Source organism: Python bivittatus, unplaced genomic scaffold, assembly GCF_059951505.1.
Source record: "Python bivittatus isolate LINGU-HERP-01145 unplaced genomic scaffold, Pbiv_v1 ctg000060_np1212, whole genome shotgun sequence".
NCBI lineage: Eukaryota > Metazoa > Chordata > Lepidosauria > Squamata > Pythonidae > Python > Python bivittatus.
In genome coordinates, this window is record NW_028277044.1 from 7,101,437 (window position 1) to 7,118,596 (window position 17,160).

The 17,160-nt window shown below is 36.9% G+C and overlaps 1 long non-coding RNA gene across 1 annotated transcript in view; it reads right to left on the reverse strand.

Moving 5' to 3' along the window:
• LOC148216423 (uncharacterized) overlaps positions 1–16,172 on the reverse strand; it is a 128,583-nt gene extending 112,411 nt beyond the window's left edge. The window contains exon 1 of the long non-coding RNA XR_015795423.1: positions 15,995–16,172. This is a non-coding gene — a long non-coding RNA (uncharacterized LOC148216423). The remainder of the gene's footprint in view (positions 1–15,994) is intronic.
• Positions 16,173–17,160: the final 988 nt, after the last annotated feature.

The window sequence follows — 17,160 nt, forward strand, 5'->3', positions numbered from 1 at the left end:
ATGGGCTATAGAATGGTTGACTTTGGTTGTTCTATTCTTCTAGGTGTTGTTAAAGTCTTTTTTTTTTTTTGCTTTTGTTTATAGTTCCTCCCCCTCCCCCCCAGCCCATGCTTCTTTCCAATTGTAAATTGCCCAGAGTTATCTTTGCAGGTTGGGTGGACATACAGCATTCCAGCCCTCTATTTAACCTCCTCATTTCTCTCAACTCCCTTGGATTACAAAATCAGCTTTGCTAGAACGAAGAGAGCTTTTGGGAACAATAGTGCTTGGGCCATCTGTATATTCCAAAGATCAGCCAAGGGTTTGTCAGCATCACTGATAGACAAAGCAGGAAATTCAGAAAAATCAAGGGTACCAGATGGGAAGGCAAACTCACTATCAGCTTAACTTTTCTTCCCTGAAATATCCAGGTTACAGCCTTATACCATATTTCATTTTCCAAGCATCACTTCAGCAGCAGTAAAAACAGCAAAAAGAAGCAGTTTTTAATCTATTACTTGATGCATATTTTTAATATACATAAAAAGGAAAGACTAGGAAAATAGATTAATAATGTGGGGGGTTAAGTCATATGGTTGTCTTTTCTTTTTCTATTTGCAGAAAATAAATTTCCATATCCATTATCTTGGGTTAGGAAGTTATAGGAAAGTTTTACATGCCTTTTAACTACATCTGAATGAAGTTTTAAAAGATTTCCAATCCAGAGACTAGTCAGGAGGGGGAAAAGAATCACAAAATTATCTCTAAAAGACACACCGTAAAGGGGGGCGGGGGGGGGGAATCCACATTATATTTCCTTCAGCACAGCTAACTTCAAACAGGCTGCTTGACTTGTTTATTCTTCTTAAGCCAAGAACAGTTTGCTGATTTGGGCAAATCTAAAAATGACAGTATGAAAAAGCATCTCTGAGACATGTGTACTTATTCAAATATGTGATCTACTGTCTGGTCCAAAGGACACTATCAGTGTTGCATTAAGAATAAATTGGGAAAAGTTGATTTTTCATACATAATATTTTTAATGCATTATTTTCCCACATACTGAAGCATAACTGATGCATTTTTTGTTGTAGTCTTAATATCATCTCCGAATAAACTATAATGTCCCTTCAGGTTTTCAAATTCCAAATGTAAATTAAGGCTAAATCATTCAAACTGAACCCCAAATATAAATTAAAATTTATTCTGCAAAACAGTAGTAAAGTAAAAAGAAATACTCTTTTATTATTTTTTGCTTTGCTTTAATCTATATGCTTATTGTTAAAATATTGAAATACAAACAGGGGAAAAATATGCAAAAAAAACCCCTTCTATATTTGAATTTAAAAAGTGAAAAAGGTATAAATAAATTGCTTTTAGTGATACATGATTCCCTTCCCTTCCATTAGTATCCCCAATTATGAGTCACAGTTTAGATAGTTGAACTTTGCATCAAATATTAGCAATTGCTGTTAATTTCTATTTGAGTCCTAAAAACCATATTCCAGATGTCTAAATTTGCCTTGATCTGTGATATATTGTATATGAATTTAGTTCAACTTCTATTGTGGATATATGTTGTCAATTTTACCATATTCTTCCATTTTAATCTCCCAGTCTAATATTGTAGGCAAAATATATCTTCCCAATGTTGTGCTAGGTTTACTCTTGCTGTGATCATCCATATTTTCTGGAATTATGCTTAATAGAAATGTCTGTAATTCCTTCTTCAGTATGGCATTTCCAACATTTGTTGTTATAGCTTACCAATCATGTTGTTGCTGTTCAGTCGTTAAGTCGTGTCCGACTCTTCGTGAGCCCATGAACCATATTGCGCCAGGCCTTCCTGTCCTTCACTGTCTCCCTGAGTTTGCTCAGTTTCATGCTCATTGCTTCAGTGATGCTATCTAACCATCTCATCCTCTGCCGTCCTCTTCTCCTTTTGCCTTCAATCTTTCCCAGCATCAGGGTCTTTTCCAAAGACTCCTCTCTTCGCATTAGGTGACCAAAGTATCTGAGCTTGAGCTTCATTATCAATCCTTCCAATGAGCAATCAGGGTTGATTTCCTTTAGGATTGACTGGTTTGATCTTCTAGCAGTCCAGGGGACTCTTAAGAGTCTTCTCCAGCACCACAGTTCAAAGACATCAATTCTTTGGCGCTCAGCCTTCTTTATAGTCCAGCTCTCACAGCCATACATTACTACCGGAAAAACCATACCTTTGAGTATGCAGATCTTTGTCGGTAAGGTGACATCTCTGCTTTTTAATATGCTATCTAGGTTTGCCATAGCTTTCCTCCCAAGGAGCAAGCGTCTTTTAATTTCATGGCTGCAGTCTCTGTCTGCGGTGATCTTGGAGCCCATATAAATGAAGTCTGTTACTGCTTCCATTTCTACCCCTTCTATTTGCCAGGAATTGATGGGTCCAGATGCCATGATCTTAGTTTTTTTAATGTTGAGTTTCAAGCCAGCTTTCGGACTCTCCTCTTTCACCCTCATCAAGAGGCTCTTTAGTTCTTCTTCACTTTCTGCCATTAGGGTGGTATCGTCTGCATATCTGAGGTTGTTGATGTTTCTCCCTGCAATCTTAATTCTGGCTTGTGATTCTTCCAGCCTGGCATTTCTCATGATGTACTCTGCATATAGGTTAAATAAGCAGGGTGATAGTATACAGCCTTGTCGTACTCCTTTCCCTATTTTGAACCAATCAGTTGTTCCGTGACCAGTTCTAACTGTTGCTTCTTGGCCCGCATACAGATTTCTCAGGAGACAGGTAAGATGGTCTGGTACCCCCATCTCTTTAAGAATTTGCCACAGTTTGTTGTGATCCACACAATCAAAGCCTTTTGCATAGTCAATGAAGCAGAAGTAGATTTTTTTTTGGAATTCTCATGCTTTCTCCTTACCAATCATAGGTGGAGTTATACCGTCTGTACAATATTTCATACCAGTTTTCTCTTAAACTGTACCTTGGAGTAATTTTTTTCCCCCCATACCCCTTCCCATTGGTTCACTATAATTGCTTCTCTCAAATTTGGTGCCCATTTTATCATAGTTTAGATAACATAGAACAAGTTTTTAATTGGTTCTCTCTGTGTGTCATATTTCAGCGAACATTTATCAATATGTCCAAGTAAATGATCTTTGATTTGTTATCTTTCAAATTTTGTTATCTTTCTCAAAGTCCCTCCTTTTTTTTTTTTTTTTTTTGAGATGGCTTTTTATTATTCTGGTTATTTGCAAATCCATTAACTGTGATTAATTCCTTCATTGTGCAGTTCCTGTTGTGTCTTTAATCTGTTTTCTGAATCCTGCTATATCATATTGGCATACATAATTAAATAAATTTTTTTCTACTGTAATTGTCCTTAGAGTAAAAAGCATTTGATGCTGAGGCTAGTGGTGAAATTGCCAGAATTGTGCTTACAAAAGATTCCAGATTTTTAACAGGGTTTGCCTTAATATATGTCCATTCAATTTCTTTTCTTCTTTTGTTTCGTTGTACCACAGATATCTATGAAATCCATTAGCTAGACATGCTTCTTGTATTATTGATGTTCTACTGTTTGGAGATTTTATCCAATCTTTTATCCATGATAGGAAACTTACTGTATAGTACAGTCTGAGATTGGGAATTGCTAGTCTACCTCTTTCCTTTGAATCTTATAGAATGTTAAATTTTACTATTTTTCCCCCCTGAAATATTCTTGTACCTGCTGAAAAGAAAAAGAGAGGGAACACTTTTAAAGCACACCTAAGAAAGCTACACTGAATTAAATTACAATTAAGTCTTGCCAGAAATAGTTTTGGCTTAAATAGGAATTATTTCCTTCCTTCCTCCCTCCCTCTCTCTCCATGGGTGGAGGGAGAGATGACAAGAGAACCTACCCTTCCAAGCATCCAGTTCTGGTAGGTCTGATGCACTTATAAAACCTGATCAGGCAATATTGCTGTAAATAGCTTTTAATACATCAAGAGATGTGAACAGTCATTGCCCTCTCTAAGTTACGCAAATGACACCAGTGATAAGCTGCTCATCCATATGTACCATTCATTTTCCTGTAGTAGGTATACTTTCCACTTAGGATAATTAATGATGGTACTTTCTGAACCAGGTTAAAGAATTGCAATTGACTACTCTCTATTCCTATACTAAGTAAAATAATCCTTCTTTGAATGGTTAACCAAAGTGTCCATCAGAATCTTTGAGCAACTCTGAAGAATCAGCAAAGTGCAAGGTGATAAGAAGTTCAATCCTAACCCAGAAAAAGCAGATTCAATTTACAGTGCTCCTTTGGACTCCAATGGAGGGCTTTGCTGGACATCTCTTTTTTTCAGAATGTGTATTACACACTAATTGCTTCCCTTCAAAAAACTGGTATGTGTAACCACATTCTAGCAACAGTAGCATGTTATGAAATTTGTCTTCAGAACAACTCAAATTCTAAAAAAAGCTTGAATGTGTATGAGTCATTTTCATAATACCACTTATGATGATGCCTCTTTCTGAATGTGGTAGAGCATATTATCATGGGTTAAATACATACATGAATGTAAGTATTAAAATCAGAATGATAATTTTTTTTTGGGGGGGGAGATTAGTAAACAGTTGATTGATTGTACTTATGGTAAGTAATAAGTGGAAGTTTGTACTTCTGTTTTTATAATTTTGGTTCTTGTAGTTGTACCCTACCCAGAACCCTCCAGTTTGGGGGAAAATTATATATTTTCTTTAAAAATAAACACATTTTACTTAGACAGATACAGATGGAAAAAGGGTGGTAAGAAGTGTAGAGGAAAGCAGCATAAATCATATGCAATAAGTGGAGCACTAAGTGTTTAGATAATATATTGAGTGAACTAGGGAAGGGTAAGAACTCAGCCAATGATTTACAGAAGCCTGGATGAACTGTAGTGAAATGAGGAAGGATCACTGAAGAGGAATAATTACTCCCTTGGGCCTGCTGGCTGAGAGTAAGTAAAGCCTAGTGGAATAATTCATAATAAAGAAAATCCCATCTCATCCTGGCAGTGCAGGGACTGGGATGGTCCAACACTTCTAATTACTAGGTTCACTATGAATTGAGAGACACCTGCATATCACTGAAATCTGACCAATATGCCCTCCATCACTTCCTATTTCTCCTTTCCTTTCCAGCTGTCTAAGAAATTAACTCTTCTAAAGATTATGCTACTACAGCTGAAAACTCTAGGATTGTAGAGATTTGGAGAAGAAAACTAAGTAGGTTGACTCAATTCTACCCAGAATGCTGAAAGATCTTTCTAAGTACTCTGCTTTACATATGAAATTGAATCTTGCTCAAATCCCCATTGTTCTGGCACTGGAAACTTTCTTACCGGGGACAAATCCAATGTGGTAGAACACTGATTTGGCATTCTATAGGCCCAAGCTTGTTTCCAAGGCAGTCATTAAGAAAATATAAAACAAAAAGCTGGAATTCCTTAGGAATTATGCAGCACTCTAGCACTACACAGAATACACTCAGAAATTAAGTGGTGTTGTCTAGCAACACTCACAGTACTGGCAGTTGGTATTTATATAATTAAGTTCAGTCCATAGCTACTGTTTGATCTATGGCACAGGTGATAAAAAAATATTCCAGTACACTAATGTTGTCTTCCTTTGTTTCTTCTCCAATACAGAAATGAATTGGACTTTTTCGCAGTACCACAGCCACTATCAACATTGTTATTTTCTAGTTTGACATTTTATAACCTCTCAATGCAACTACAAAGTCCTTCTGCTCAGAATAGAATGGTACTGATTTGTGGCAGTGGAAATTTCTGAGAGAAAAGTAGTCTGCAGAGGCATAGGATTGAGTAGAAAGGAGTAATATTAGCATGACAGAATGTTTTCCCCATTGCATACTTAGTTTGAATGTAAAGAACCAGTCTTTTTAAATAGCAATGTCTCTGAAGAGGAGATACAAAATGATATCTTGGAAAACAAGATGAAGCTTTATAATGTTATTTGTGAGAAGAATCCTAGGTTTTGCTTCTGACTGGCATATAATAGAAACTTCAAAGTAATATGCACTATCTTTATAATGAGCAATTATGCTATAAAATGTCTATGGGGAGGGTTTCTTGCTAGCCTCTGGCAGTATTTGCTTTTTTTTTTTTCCCCTGGAGTATGATATGGAATATTTCAAAGTGTCCATGTGCAATTGATTTAGTTAATTAAAAAGTCAAATGCAAATAGAGAAACGTTTCCTATAATCTATTACTGTCGTGATGGAAACTTGACATATTCAATAGGACTATGCAAATCCTTCAAAAGAGGCATTTTACAACATGTGGAGGCATATGTGAAGAACTTCTCTTTGAATCACTAACTTCTCCAAGACTGTTTCTAATGCTCATGTAGCTGTTTTGGAAGCTGTTTCCAGCTATGTCCATATGAAATGCACCCACATTTGTTTCATTTAACTAGGAAAAATAGGATCAACACAGCTCTAATATTCAGTGTTCAGTAATCATCAGGTGTTGAACAGGAATCCAGTTCTTATGATCCCAAAGAAATGCTCTCAAGTTAGTCATAGTCAAAACAGAAGAAAGCTGCATCCCTAATTTTTATCTTAATTTTTTTCCCCAAGTCTTGGGGCTGCTTGTACAAAATTAGCTAGGATAGGGTAGGGTAGGGTAGGGTAGGGTAGGGTAGGGTAGGGTAGTAGAATAGAATAGAATAGAATAGAATAGAATAGAATAGAATAGAATAGAATAGAATAGAATAGAATAGAATAGAATAGAATAGAATAGAATAGATATGACTCATAGTTGCTATGCAATGAATAAATTTAAAAATAAAAACTTCTTGAATGATTTTCAACCAAGCCAAAATTCTGCCCATGTCTATTTATTTATTTATTTATTTATTTATTTATTTATTTATTTATTTATTTTTAATCCAAAAGTGGTTTACTATGACATCTACAGGACTGCTGCTTGGGCATCAAAAGCAAAGCTCTGGTATAGCCTGCAGGCCTTATTAATCATCTCAGGCTATTTGCCCCTCTGTTCAGCATGTATCAGGTTCAACCCAAGAAACTCAGCTGGACGATTCAGGAACAGTTCAGTTACTTTATTAGCTTATACCTACTAGACAGAATCTCACCAGACTAACTCTAACCCCCAATGACAGCAACTAAATACTCTGAATTCTTTAGGGTGGTGCCAGTCTCATCCTCTTAGTTTTCACATACTCAGGCTGCAGGCTGAAGAGATGCTTGAGATTCCTTTCCCCCTCCCTATGACCTTGGACCTCCTCACTCAAGTCTTCCATCAGATCACCCCCCTCCTCACTCTCAGCCTTCCCCTCTGAGTTCTAATGGGAGCTGGGGAGTGGCGGCAGAGATGAAAGTGCAGGAGTGATGAGGCTCTCTCTGCAATCCCTGGCACCTCTCCCAATTCAGTCGATTGGCCCTGCAAAACAGCTACATCATTAGTAGAATCAGCCCCCCTCCCTCTTATAAAAAGCAAACTGGAAGTAGAAGGCTACAGACTCCATGCGCCAGCCCTCTCCAACCTGAAGGCCCCCACAAAACCTTCCTCCAGTGCACTGTCAATGCCCTCTGCTTGCTGTTTAACTGCTGGAGCGCTGGGCAGCATGCGAGGCTTTGGCTTGCTGGGGAAACACTGATGGAAGTCACTGACCAACCCTGGGGCATGGACATTCTTCACATTCTTCCAGGAATGCTCTGCCTCAGGATAGTCCTTCCAATGAACCAGATACTGAACTCTCCTTCCTCTCCTGTGAGAGTCCCAAATTGCCTCCACCTCGTATTCCTCTTCTCCCTTGACTATGGCTGGTGAGGGTGGGGGAACGTTTGTTCTCAAGGGACTTGGTAGAGCCTCCTTACTGGATCCCCGAAATGCCCCCTAAAGGTGCCGACAAAATTCTGATAGTTGTTGAGCACCAGCTTGCCTGTTTCTATTAGGGGAGGTCATCCACTTAGCAGCAGCTCCCTTCAATAAACTCAGCATCAAGGACACCCTCGTGCGGTCCATAGGAAACTCTGCCGGTCTGCTGTCCATGAATAACTTGCACTGTGCCAGGAAAGTTCTCATCTGTTCCACCTCACCTCCATACTTCTCAGGCATGCTTCCACGAGAATGCAACAACACTGGCGGTGGAGCGGGAAGCTGCTGGCCAACTTGTCCGAGTTGCTATGCTAATTGACCCATGGTGCTTGTAGATTATTAATTTGTGCATCGACCTGCTGTTGATGTTGACAAAGCTCCCACCAAAAGCTGGGGTGTTAAATTAGCTCCCTGGGGATCTGTTGCCGTACTTAAAAATTCCTCCCTCTTGACGGGAGTAGGTGTCTGGCAAGATTGGTTCAGCCCAAGAAACTCAGTGGGACGATTCAGGAACAGTTCAGTTACTTTATTAGTTTACAGCTACTAGACAGAATCTCACCAGACTAACTCTAACCCCCAACGACAGCAACTTAACACTTTGAATTCCTTAGGGTGTGCCAGTCTCATCCTCTTAGTTTTCACACTCTAAGGCTACAGGCTGAGGAGATGCTTGAGATTCCTCCCCTCCCCCCCATGACTTTGGACCTCTTCGCTCAAGTCTTCCATCACAGCATGGTTCCAGGACTTTTTTTCCTGAAGGAATAGAGCAGTGATATAATTGGCTGTGTGTAGTCCATTATCGTGCCTTTCCTCTGTTGCTTTAATATCCAAATCACTGTAAGTAGCATATTGGGGTCCATACCAGTCAGTGTTGAAGAGAGTTTACCCATATGCCTTAAACTGATGTAAAGAACAGATCAAAGGGAAAACATTGAACTCTTAGGGTGAGGCTTTAAGATTGGCTTATCTAAAACTGTCATTTAGTGCTTTTCAATATGAAACATAGATAATGACTCATGTACATTTAAAAATGAAGTATTTGTTCTAAACAAAGTAAGTAAGGTTGCAGGAGTGATGGATAAAGTACTCTTATCAGTTCCTAGAAGACTGTGAGTACTTAGCTAGCAGGAAATAAAATAAGGCAGATAATGCCCATCAAAAAAGTACAAAGACCACATCTCTGTAGTCATCTGTGGGAATATTTATATCATTCAGCTATACATTTTCTTCTGCTAATGATGATTTTTTAATAAAAAATGTCCTTTTTGCTTGGAAAAGGACAAATTTAGACCATCTCTCTCTCTCTCTCTCTCTCTCTCCCCCTACCTACCTACCTACCTACCTACCTACCTACCTATCCTTCTTATAGGTACTCTAGTAAGGCAAACTAGAGCTCTCCACTACCAACAGGCAAGGATTGGTAATCTGACACCTTCCCATTCTCTATGGTAGGAGGAGTGCCATGTTAGAGTATGATGGTACAAAATCCTAAGGAATCTGGTAACACCTTTTCCAACTATTTCACCCCCCACCAGCAAAAGGTTTCTATACTTATCTCCTTCTCATCCTTCTATGAGAAGAAGACATTTTTGCACATCTTATTTAAACTTTGTTTCCCTTGAAATCTATCTAGCATTCCTAACCACTGGGCAATTATGAGTTTCATTTACCAAATTATAACTAGGCAAACTGGTATTATTTCAATTCTTTCCTTGAAAAATGTCACAAGCCTAACTGTAATTTATTTGCTTTGTTTAATGCCTTAAATTTCTTTCTTTCTTTCTTTCTTTCTTTCTTTCTTTCTTTCTTTCTTTCTTTCTTTCTTTCTTTCTTTCTTTCTTTCTTTAATAGGAACTTTCATTTTACTGCTACATTTTGACTTGGTGAAAATTCTGAGCAAGATACCATCCACGGGTGGTACATTTCAACTGCCGTTGTCTCCTCAGCAGCATATTTACAGAAATAATATGCATAGATAAACAAGGTACATAGAAAGAAAAATGGTACTATTATCCCTAATTTATATACTGAATAGTAAATATGTTTGGCTGAATATACTTACAGCCCTTCCTTCATATTAAATGCCCAGTATCAGTGTCTAATCCTTGCATATGGCTACTATATGACATTATTTTCCTTATGCTAGATAGATATAGAGAATTACACTCATCATTATAGGACTAACATCCTGTTCGGAGCTTTCTTTTCTTTGTTATCACCTTCCCCACCACATCATTACTCTTGTCACGCACCAAAAGTCAACATAGCAGATAAAAGACCAGGGAAAGATTAGCCTAATTCAGTTACTAAGATGCTGTTGTTGAGTGGGCGAGACATGAGAAATTCACTACAGGTATGTCAGTGCTGACGGTGTGTGTTAGGGTGACTAAAATTTTACTTAAGACTTTCAGTAAAGTGAAATCAAAAACTGTGTCTTGGATTGAAAATATCAGACCAAAGGGGGATATGTTAAAATAATCCCCCACATAGAAATTGTCTGTACAGGATTCGACTTCTGGTGAGGCTAGCAAACTGATGCCCCACTCTCCATGGGAGACACTGCAGCCAAAAGGTAGCTGGAGGTGGATCTACACTGCTGATAATTCACTCTGGATAAAACAGAGATCTTGAGATTACCCTCGTGCATTCCAGAGAGTTGGGTTTTTTTTTTTTTTTTTGTGAGTCACGAGCAGAAACCGATGTATTTGCAGCTGCTCGAGATCAGCTGGGAGTCATGGGTTTCACCATGCTCTGGGCTGGTAATGTAGCCTTTCAAGGATTTAAAGTTCATCTAAACCTCATATTTTTAATTACTTTGGAGATTATTTTTTTTCCTTACTGCTTCTTTAAGATTAAAAAACCTTCAGAACCTTCAATCGATTTAAAAAGAAGAAAACAATGTCTTCAGCTTTGTAAAATCTTTATTTTTTGCAATATGTAACAAAAGGGGGGTTATAGTGTTGCTTTATGGAGAGTTTTTGAATGCTAAGGATGTGGATAAAATTAATTTAAATAAAGACTTTGAAGTTAATTAAAAAGATCTTCTCGTGTGGGAAGAAAATTCATGTTTATACTTCACCCTGATAACAAAGTTTTGAAGGTTAATCACTAGAGAGCAGCAGATGGCTACTTTAAGGAAACATTTTATAAGCTGGCTCAAGAAATGCTTTGACTATTTAACTCTATATTGGAACCAAAAGTTGAAGAGAACCAAGTTCCTTGGAAGATAACTGAAATGGATTTTAAGGTGGACTTAAACATTATAATTTATAAGAAAGATATGGAAATACTGGATTTTCAAATAGAATTGATGATCATTTGAAAATTTTAAAAAGGTATATAAATGTATAAAAACAGAGATGTGGATTACTCATTTAAATTGGAATATAAGAGAATTACAGGAGTAGCTACATTGAAATTACATATGGATTTTGATAAAGATAACAAGGATTTTGAGAAAAGAGATACAGGTAATAGAAGAAAGCAGATGTTATAATTTTATCTATGGGATTCAAGGATTAATGGAAAGAAGAAGAAAAAATACAAAACTTGTTCATTTGATTATGGTTAAGTAATGGGTTATTAATTTTGGTGATGTTTAATGGTTACTGTGGATAACTCTTTTTTGGAAATGTCCAATTGGGTGTAATAGATTAGTTTGTAATATGAAAAAGGGATTAGTATTTCTGGTAATGTTTAACAGTTTTTATTTTTCTGTAATGTTTAATTGTCAATTGGGATTAATAATGGGTTGTTATCTCTGGTGATGATTAATGGCTAATTTTTTAAAATCTTTTTGTAATGTTTAATTGTTAATTGGGATTAGATTTTGATTATTAGGAGATAGATTAGGGGAATTATGTTTAAATGGAATGAGGGACTAAATACTTATGTTGTTAATCCTTATACTTTTTGTTGATTAATAAGGAAAGCTGAGGATTTAGAGATGGGTCTATAGAAAATGGAATGAAGTATGGAATGAAGATGTATTTGGCAGTATTTTAAGAGACGGTGATAAGTTTTTAATATTGTACATACTTGCTGGGGATGAAGGGTGAAGTTTCTTCTTTTTACTTTTTTTTTGGCAGGGAATTTCTTTTCTTTTCTCTGCACTTTCTTATATTTTTAATGAAATTTTGTATTAGGCTTTTGCATTAGTTTTATCCATTCTATATAATCCTTAATAAAATAATTGGAAGAAGAAGAAGAAGAAGAAGAAGAAGAAGAAGAAGAAGAAGAAGAAGAAGAAGAAGAAGAAGAAGAAGAAGAAGAAGAAGAAGAAGAAGAAGAAGAAGAAGAAGAAAGAGGAGGAGGAGGAGGAGGAGGAGGAGGAGGAGGAGGAGGAAGAGGAGGAAATTGCCTTCATATAGGGATTTCACCATAGCAGCCTTCTACATAGTATGCATGGAAATACATCCCATGCTTTTAGAAGGGTAATATTTCTACATGTTAAACAAATAAACCATGTTCCCTTTTCTAGCACATAGCAGTATAATCATGTAAATACTTGATTGTGCTGAAGTGCTCTTACCTCAGTTGTTTGAATGGCAGCGAACAACTGAACACATAAAAGAAATCTTTAATTATCAGCTTATAATCCCTAAATTTAGTGCCAGGTGATTGCTGCAGAAGCCCCATAGAACAAAGGTATAACAAAATCCCGTCAATGTACTAAGAACTATGTTTCTACCATTTCAAACTTGTTTTTCATTCTGGAGGGGGAGGGGAATAGTCAGGCCTGAATGATTTAAAAAAAAAATTAATAAGCAAGTTAAAATTGATCAGATGGACGGATCTGAAGGCAAAATTCATCCTACAGTCAGCACTGAGGGGAGTGATAAAGAGAAATGAACTATGATGGTCAGTCACATTATACAAGGATAACAAGGTACAGTGCAACAGCTGTAAAACTTGTCCACAGCTGTTACTTTCTGAATTTTGTGCGTAGTGTCTATCCTCTCCAACATTTATAATAAGGGACATTGAATAAAATTTATTGGTGGAAAACATTAGATGTGTCATCAGCCTTTATTGTACTCTATGAGAGAAGTTAATTGAAGGTTAATTCAGAAAGGAAGAAAAAAAATCAAGATAGGACCATAATTTTTATTTAATTTGAAATCTGAATTTATAAAATGTTGCCAAGAAGACAGGACAAAAGATTTTTTTTTCCCAATCTGGAGCCCTAAGCTATGTTAGGAGCATCATTTTCAGAATTCCCAGGGACCATGACGCTAAGTTGAAAAAAAACTAGAGTAGTTATATGATTTAAGAACCACTCTAAGCAGAAGGAGGTGGTAGAATTACAAATGTTACCCTTTTAGGCCGCAGTAGTGTGGAAACTGAGCTTAATGCATGGTGATTTTTTTGTGTGTATTTTTGGCCTCCATTTAAAAATCTGAGATTTTTGCCATAGCACTTAATGTGCTATATTTAACTTCTGTTAAAATCTTTTTCCCCCTCTTATGTGTGAGTGTGTGTGTGTGTGTGTGTGTATGAAAGAGAGAGACCATGCATGTTCATCTAAAGAGGTCAGTCAAGAAATATATTCCTTAAGGTAAGAAGCAAAATCAATCAATCAAATTGTGCTTGTTTCTGGTTCTTCATGGCAGACTCCCATCAAGGTAAGTAATGTGGTAGTCAAGAATCTAACATGCTTTCTTTTTTAATGTTGATGTCCTACTGTTGTTGTTGGGTTATTTTTTTATTTTATCTTAACCTAACTAAAAGATCAAGATAAAACAAAACAGAAGAGTTAAAAGGTGTGTGGGGTTGAGAGGCAGAGAAAAAGGGTAATGAAAAGAAAAAGAATGCTTGTGAATTTATGTATGGCTGTGTGGATGCGTGTATACAATATATACATATATTGTGTCTACGACCTTAAAGGAGAAATACAAACATTTAATATTTGCATATCCAGTATTCTGTCCAACATGCACAGACTACAGTAACTTACTGGGGAAAATACTGTCAATGTCCCTAAGAAATAGCTATCAGATTTGAATACATTTAATCTTAATTGTGGATAGTTTTTTTTCCTTTTTAAGTTCTTTCAATTATGCTACTTTTTCAGCCAAAGCAATTTCATACATTTTTAAACAGCAGCGATGCAACAAAATTTCACAGCAACAAGCACAAAGATGGAATAGCCAGCCCCTTCAGATTTATTAGTTTATAATTCCTATTATTTCAGCTAAAAATGGAATGCAATCAGCTCCGGATGTTTGCTGGCTATATGGTGAAAGGAACATGGTCATTCCCTAGAATCCATACACAACACTGCTATTCTCTCTTGAACATATTCCTGGAAACCCAGGCACCTGATGCTCATCTGAAATAGGCCTGCAGATAGCAAATATGGTTCCTTTACATGGGGGAAAATGAAGGGGTGGTTTTAAGTGCATTCATTTTGCATTTAATGTAAATTTATGAAATATTCACTTCCATCAGCAATACACACACCAATATATGGTTATATAATAATTTCAGCCATTTTCAAAATGTTGCAACATACTCCTCCAATAAAATAATATGAACAAAACTTCATATAATTACAAAATTGCCTATTTTGTGAGAAATGAAAATAGATACATACTGTTGTCTAGCCTTTTTTTAAATGCAGCTTATTCAGAAGTGGAACAAGATAAATCTAAGTTCTTGAAATGTGAACTGAATTTAGCAGTCACCATCCCCTAATTCTGATAAAGAGGTGGAGATGGAGATGGAAATGCGTGTGTGTGTGTGTGTGTGTGTGTGTGAGAGAGAGAGAGAGAGAGAGAGATGTGGATGTGGATGTAGATATAGAGATACAATAGATATAGAGATACAATAGATATAGATAGATATAGATATAGATATAGATGTGAATATAGATACAGAAGCCCAAATCAATCCACTACACAGTGAAGACAACCCACCATATTCAATATGTTGTCAGTCAAACATGTGCCCCTGTAACTAGCAAAGACATGTCTTTCTATACATGTAATTTTACTAGATTACTATGCCACCAAATTATATGTCCTGTGATAGTTTACAGTACAACTCTCTCACTCTTTCTCTCTCATCTGTCATCTCACTACACTATACATGCATATGCTTCATAAAATAAATACAACAGTTCTTATCCAGAAAACCAAGGCATTCATAAAAATAATGTCATGTCTAGGTATTCCAACTGTGGGGGGCAAGATCAACATAGGTATTCAGGAGCAATTTCATCAAGGAGCCTGCTTACTAACCTACCCAGTACTCAGCCTGATGCCTGACAGTGCTGCCTGTCAGATTGCTGGGGAAATCCCTGCATGCTCTCTGAATCCTTCTGGATCCCTCAGGCATTTGGGGCAGGTCATCCTTAGGTTCTTCTGCCCTGCAGGAGTCCTAGGTGGTGACCATTCTCACCTGAATCAGAGAGTAAAGTGACTGTGGCAATAGGCTCAGAACAACATCCTCCATCTTCAGATTATATAACAACTGTTATGATGCAACACATATGGGACTTTTTAAAACCTTTTTTCCAAATTTATAATAAAAATGGGGTTTTATTTTTTAAGAATAATAAAGAAATACTGAAATTATCTTGTGTAGACTAAAAGGGTGTAAAATTACTGGTGGCCTGATTTTCATTACCCAATCATTTCAGATATATAATCTGCATCATTCCTGGCTTTCATGGGTTTCCATAAAGGAGTGTGTGTTTATGCAAGAGGAGACAAATGGTGGCACATCTATGATGAAACAATCACACAAATACCATTGCTTATGCCCTTGCATCAGATGTCCTAACACACATGCTTTTTTTTTTTTAACACATGGCTTTTGCATAATTACATCCCCATGGACATGTCATTCACATCATTATGGTTTGCTTCCAATGCTTTAATTAAACTCTAAGTAAGTTGGGAAGTAAGATTCTGCAGAATAAGTCAATGAGAGAAACATGGTCTGTGTTGTGCATCCTAAAATAGTCTCATGTCAATGTTAAGATTTAGCTGTCAGTTGGCTGAACTCCATGTGGACGGATAGGAGAGCCATCTTGTCCTTTGCCTCACAATGTCTTAGACCAGCCTAGCTCAGAATCATTCAGGTTAATGTGGAGAGATGGATATGTCAGGATAAACACTATGACACTCACCAACAAGTTGAGACAGCTTGATCAACCACCTGAGCAAAGCCTGTCACAGCCATGAGAACTCTCATATCATCAGAGACAAGCAGAGAAGACATTTTCTGACAGTCAGACTAGCCATTTTTTTTCTCTGTTCCCATATTTGGACTAAATAATTTACACCAGCTGTTGAAGAGGATGGGCAAGACAGCCATTCATGAGGAATAGTTTCTGGAAAAAGAGCAAAGGTGAACATTATAAGGGACCTTCTGATAATAGGCTTCAAGCACACTCCTGCATTTTGCCTCATCAAAATCCTCACAGCCTTCAGGCACTGGTTTGATACTTCTATAGCATCTCTGGCCCAACATGGCAATATATACCTGGGTATCATCTGAAAATTTATGATGTCTTAACATGAACTACAGAATAATCACTTCCATCTAGAATATTCATTCATTCATTCATTCATTCATTCATTCATTCATTCATTCATTCAATCAATCAGTTGTTCAGTTCACTTTTAACGAGGAAATATACAGCATCTATTTAGTGAGATCAATTTCCTCCAACCCCAAAGAAACTATTCATCATAGTTGAGCTTAGAAGGTGTAGATATATGCTCAAACTGGCAAACTGCCTGGGAAGAAAACCACACTGTTGACAATAATCCCAAGCCAGTATAGCCGGCTACATCAAAATGAATATGGGAAACTTCAAAGAAGTAAGCTTTAATGGGGAATCAGAGGCTTCTCTTTTTTCTTCCTTTCCTATTCACAGTTTTTCATGTAGGTTTAATATCAGAATTGAGCCCAGTTCAAAGCAGAGCAATTAAGCAGAACAGCTTCAAGAATGTAAGTACTAAACTTATGCAAATTTGGAAGCAGCCTTATGGGAAACCCTAGATAAATATACAACTTCTTTAATTATTAAAAGAGAACTGCTTTATATATGTTTCCACACATCCCCAAATCCTCTGATTGGCCTCAATAAGCAACAGGAAGGGACATGTTAATGCTATTTACCTTTTGCTCTCTAATTTGGACTTCTTTCTTATTTTTACATGATAACAGATGAGAGACAGACAGACACACAAAACAGGGAGGTATTAATCATTCAATTCAATTCAAAGAAGGGCTGAACATTTGATCAAAAGGATTAAAGAAGAAAGTGAGAAATCTGGCCTCTTCCTG